Here is a 6,000-nt window from a genome sequence, read left to right as displayed (position 1 = left end):
TCAGGAGCTACAGTGTAAGAGAAATATCAAACTCTTTCCTTGCAAGAAGCCCCCGCATCACCTCTTAGACTTTTGCAAAAACCAAAACTGTCTTAATATAACAAAGGAATGAAAGGGAGAGCAAGAAAGGAGCTGTGCTATCTCTGCTTAAATAACTCCAGAATTAAATGGAAAATTAAATGTAGAATTAAATGGAAAAAGTTCACTACTTCCACTGTCCTGCTAGTGCAGGACCTGGTCTGTTGTTTGTCTTGCACTGAAGAAATAGGCCAGTGTTTCTCAACAGGAAGGCTTGTCTGGATCCCAGACAAAGAGGGCTCAGGAACACCAGCCCTCAAATAACCTAACCACTCACTCATCCCAATGCTTTACACATTCAAGAAAACTCACCACCACAGCTGCAGATTTCATCCAGCTTCCCCACAAAACAGTTAACATAATCCCTAATACTAATGTGAGAAGCCAAGAATGGTTATTTTTTAGTAGCAGGAATGCCCCAAACTTTACTGTGTTACATAACTTCTGGCTTCTTGTTCCAAGCTCCAAGCTACTGAAAAGCTTGTCTGTTTTTTAAGATTCCAGGTCATTCCTTTCTCTGTGTCCAAGCTGCTCTTCCAATATCTTTTTAAACTGTGTGCTTGTTTCCAGCAAGTGGACTCCAAGTGACAGGAAAAACTCTGTAAGAGAGACTGTCTTCTTGCATATAAATCTTACTTTGAAAGGAGACAGTATTTTTAAAACTCAAGGTCTGGATTTTTTTTTCTACAATATTTTTGTTCTGCCACTTACAGAAACACTTTGTCTCTAGAAGGAAGATGCTTGTTGAACTCTAACCTGAAACAAGAGGCACAAGATAAAAATTCCCTTTCCTGCACATTTTCTGTATGATTGAGGAATTTTCTTTTAGTCTGTTTAGAACTTTATTATTTGTCTACATCCATGTGCTCAGGATTTCTGGTAGGGAATGTTAAATCCCCCTCAATACAATACAGCACAAATTTTTGGGTTTTTTGGTCTCACTCAAAGATATCCTAAGATGCCTTCACCATGCTTCACTCAATCCTAAATCAGGAGCACTGGTACTCATCGTACAGACAACTCAGAGACACTTTGAGGTTCAGCTACACATTGCAAGAGTCTTGACCAAAACATTATTTATTACTGGTTACTCAACAACAACAACAACAACAACAACAAATATATGTTTGCAAGAATGAGTTGGGAGTGTCAAAGGCAGAAAAGTTCTACCCCAAAGGCTTATGCTTTATACAAACACAATAGAGAAAGAGCACAAAGCAATAATGAGAAGCTCAGAAAATGACTTAATATCTCAGACAGTGGACAGGTTTCAGATGGGTGCAAACATACTGTCTAAAGCCAGCTCCTCATCCTTGAATTCTTGCATCCATGCCCTGCTCTGATGGACTGGCTGGTAGAGCTTCTACTGAATGCCGTGTCTATCACCAGGATCTGGAAGCAGAACAGAGCTGGAGAACATCTAGCAGGCCCCTGGCCACACACTTAAAAGTCACTTAAAAATTCCCCTCTGTGAAGCCTGGTTCTGTGGGCTTTTCTTTGTTAAGGGACCCAACTTACCCCCAGCTCAATACATTGTATTATGGAGACACCAAGATATTTGGGGACTTTGTGTGTAACTGATGGTAGCTCTTAGTAGGGTCTGACATCCTAGACAGAGGAGATACAGCCTTTGCTCAGCACTGTGCCCAGCTGGTTGCACTGACCATTGAGACACATCTCCAGGTGTATAGTTCATAAGACAAAGAAGGAGATACAAAAATTCAAAGTGGGGCACTGCCTTGATAGCTGGCTGTTCCTTTCTCAAGCAGAAGACCTGTAAGACATGGAGACAAGTACAGAACAAATCAGCTTTCTCATCTGTTGATGCTTACATGACCACAGCCAACACAAAAACAGGGAGAGGGATTCAGTTTGCCTTTATAGTGCAGGTATCTCCATCCAGCCTGAGCACTTTGGGCTCATGTCATAGCTGGTGGAAAAAAACAGGCATATTTTTAGGGGAGATTAGCCAGGCTTGTTTAGGCTGTCAGGTTAAAGTGACTCAGGCCCTAGGCACACCTCTTACTTGTTAGAAGGGGTGTCTAGACAGCTTAGGTGTAGGCGTTGCCATGTTCACATTCAGTGGGATGAATCCCCATTGGAGAACCACATGCTGTACCAAGGCAGCCCTCTGATACCACCTTGGTAAGCAGGGCAGGGGGCTACAAAGAGGCAAAAGAAGTCTAGATTCCTATGGGGATTTAGTGACCTCACTCCTGGATGTCTTGCACAGCCACATGTGGTTGCTTGCAAAAACCAGTGCCCAAACCGCAGCTCTCCTCTGCTCTTGGTGTGTTTTGGTAACTGCTGTTCCCCTCTTGGAGCTCTGCAGAGACAGCAAGGAGCCACACAGCACAGAGGGCTGGTGCTCTCAATTAACCAGCCTGATGGATGGGCTTCTCCAAGCAACTCTCAGCATCTGGATGAACACAGGCACACTGCCCTTGCTGTTGCATGGTCTCCAGGGCAACATCCACAGTGTGTACACAACAGGACCATCAGGTAGCTGCTTGTGTGACACTGAACATCATCACAACCTTTTGTTCCTGGCACAGGGCACAGAGAGATGAATGAGGCTGATATGAGAAATGCCACCACCCTGCTATAATGGATCTAATTCTCCAGTGTCATTCTCCAAAGCTGACTATGTGTCTACATACACGTATACACAGACATGCAAACACACCTCACTGCCCTTTGTCTCAATATCGCTCAGTTGTACCAGCACTGCTCAACTTAAAAGGAGTTAAGAAAGCCTCAAATCTGTATCTAACACATTCCAAGACACCATAGTCTCTTTTACTTTTTTTTTAAAAATTATTTTTCACTACTAATGGTCCAATCCTAGTGATGTCCACCCATAGCAAAGGGCATCAATCATCATGTTTATATATGGGAGTGGACAGAAATAGTTTGGGATTAAATAATAGCCAGTGAATAGTTTTCATAAGGATGTCTAAATGCAAACAGAAATTTGGAGTCCAGTCTTACGTCTCTTTGTAGTCAATTCCTTGAACAGCCAGGTTGCAGTAGTAACTCTGAAGATATTTCCAGTGAGAGAACAAGTGAGGTCTGGAAGATCCTGCAGACAAGTTGCCTGTCCTAAATGCAAAAAGGACTCCAAAGAGAGGATTTAATGAATGAGATTTAGTGTCTCACACAGTCAGCATTCATGTGAAGAACTCTACGCTCTATGAACCAGGTACAGTGATTTCACCGAGCGCCCTGGTGCTCTTGTCTAATGCCCAGTAGGTTCCCAGTTGTCTGGATCATGGGAAGCACTGTTAAACAGCTTATTTTAGTCTTGCCACATATATCAAAGTTCAAACACCTGGACCCCTTTTGGTACCTGAGCCTATTATGATGACTATGAACTTAATCAATCAAAGGAATTTTCAGCCACTGGGAACCTTCCCAGAGGCATGAAGAAAGAGCAGCCCTGAAGTCAAGGGACAAGGAATGCACTGACAAGTAGGTATACAGGGACTTGCACAGAAATATCTGCATGTGCATGCGAGGGGAAAAGACAAGATGAACTAATCCCTTTCCTCGAGGCTATGTCTTTACTCTTTCAGACTGGCACGTGTCTTCTTTGTTTTCGATAATAGAGGTAATTATATCTGAAATGTTAAACTGTAAAGCCATCATGCAATTAAGGGAATTCAAACTGCACAGAGCTATGGGAACATTTAAGGATGGATTATGGACAGAGATTCTGAAAATCACACTCCTTGTTTTCCATCCCTTGACTCAAAGACTCAGGCAGTTTACTGCTTTCCCCAGGGACTGTCTATCTTCCGACCACAAGATAAGAGAACCACACACTGATTCCAGTGAGAATCACTAGTGTACTGTGGTGGAACAAAATACCGTTCAGAGAGGGGTTTATGGTTTGGGTTTCCTTTAATTTCTTTTGACCCTTCTTATCACTAAACAAAAGCTTGTGGTCTTTCCTAGATAATCACATTTAAGCTCTTATAAAACCACATGCCTGGATAAAGCTAGTCTTATGCAACTTGGATAAAGCTTTTTTTTCTCACTGTAATTATTATTGAAGAAATCTATCATATTTTACAGGGAAGCCTAAAATACAAAGCACTTAGTTAAAAATACAGATGAAGCAGTGCATTTCCAAGTCCTCCCACACTCTACTACTTATATTTGCAAACAAAAGAAGGAAGAAAAAAGGAGTCCTAGAAAAGAAGACTCATTCTTTCCTCATAGGATTATCAGTGACGCTCACCTTCCATGGGCAGTGAAGGAGGGAGTGCCTGGGCTTACCCTGCAGTATTGTCTCCATGGAAGCCTCTCCAGTTCAGTGCTGGAGCTATGGTGCTGGTGAAATCAGGAATCCAAGCCATGGAGGCCTTAAGTACAGGATCTGATGCCCTTCACAGCTCTCTGTATTGGTGGCTGCTGGCCTGGCTCAGGCCCAAGGCATCAGTCCTTGCTTAGAAAGAGTGAGCTTGGACTTGCTGCAGCTGGGATGATGCATATCTGTGCACAGCTGGCCTGGGCTGCCAGGTCAAAAGAGGGAAAGGCACCATATACTTCCTTATAGGAGGGGGACGAGAGGTGGTTTAAACACAGTCTCAGACATGGGCTTCACCAGAAAAACAGGTTAGACATCAGGAACTAGAGATTGCTTGGATCCTGCTAGGTCTATCTGGTTCTTGGTGTCCAGGTGAACTGTATCTGACATTAAGAGCAGAGGAAAGAATCATTTGCACCTTTCTTCCCAACAGCTCTTTCCAAAAGAGAACAGAAAGTGATTTTTTGGGGGTGATCTTTGGGCAAAGAATGCCATTACTTACACCTCAGTCACTTGGGGAAATATTTATTACCAATAGGCTTTTGTGGGGCAAGCCCAGGCAAGGAAGATCAAATCGTTGCTTCAAGGCATCCCTTGACTTATAACAGCAGAAATGCCAGCAACAAAAAAGTCAAATGCAGAACGGAATATGAGTGTACAGGGGTTGACTCAGGAACCATAAGGTTTGGTGAGGTATGTTTGTTTTACTTTGGGGTCATATTCCACATAAGAATAAAGGCTAGAAACACTGGGTTGTTTGGGTTTTTTTGTTTGATTGGTTGTTCTTTATGAGAACTGAATTTCTTAGATAATAACATTTTTTTGAAATAACACCACTGCAAAATGCAGGATAAAATTATGAGAACTGGCTACATAGTAACTGCTACTTCTACATTGCAAAAATGTTGATTAAAACTACACAACTTTCCTCCATTCGCCACATTTGGATCATTAAACAAACCAAATATCTTCATATTTAGAGTATCATCCAATCTTAGTCAAAACCTTTTGACTGTCCTGGGTTTGTTCCCTTGCTGGAATAAGTAGAACAAGTACTCCACCCCTCCTTTTAAATAGACTTAAGCTGTATCATTTAAGTTACTTGGAACAGGGTGCAGGGACCATCAGGAAAGGATTAACTGTAACAGAATCTTTCTGAGGTTAAAAACTGGGCAAGCTGGCCATTTAAACTCTGTGATGAGCCATCTGCCTGTACCAAACCAACTTTCCAAAAAACCAGCCTAATTACATAAGTCTACCTTCAAGGTGATGCATGAGGGTTTCTGTTGTTACTGGAAGGTGCCCCAATGGAAATGCCTCCATAAAGCTTTTAAGAAGCCATCAACTCGGACGGAGCTGATGGGTGGACTGCAGACTAGGATTTATTTAGTGAGAGGCGTGAAAAGCCAGCAATCCGGCCCAGCATTCCCTGGATTTCATCTCTGGCACAAGAAGGGTTTGCATGCTTCCTGCTTGTGGCTTCTATTTTAGCCTGTATTCATTGCTGGGATGCTTCGACACAGCTGTGCTGGTTCATTAACTGCCCAGCATGTCACTCAGCCCAAGCAAATGGCTTTGGGGCAGTGTTTTCCAACAACTCAAGGGAAGGG

At 42.7% G+C, this 6,000-nt stretch overlaps 1 long non-coding RNA gene across 3 annotated transcripts in view; it reads right to left on the bottom strand.

The window, feature by feature from the left end:
• Window positions 1-1,116: 1,116 nt before the first annotated feature.
• LOC135419611 (uncharacterized) overlaps window positions 1,117-6,000 on the bottom strand; it is a 103,613-nt gene continuing 98,729 nt past the window's right edge. For all 3 annotated transcript variants that reach the window (XR_010433056.1, XR_010433057.1, XR_010433058.1), the window contains one exon: window positions 1,117-1,852. This is a non-coding gene — a long non-coding RNA (uncharacterized LOC135419611). The remainder of the gene's footprint in view (window positions 1,853-6,000) is intronic.

The sequence above is a fragment of the Pseudopipra pipra genome, chromosome 10 (genome assembly GCF_036250125.1).
Source record: "Pseudopipra pipra isolate bDixPip1 chromosome 10, bDixPip1.hap1, whole genome shotgun sequence".
Lineage (NCBI taxonomy): Eukaryota > Metazoa > Chordata > Aves > Passeriformes > Pipridae > Pseudopipra > Pseudopipra pipra.
Note: the sequence above shows the minus strand (reverse complement) of the source record. Positions and strands in the feature narration are given on the sequence as shown.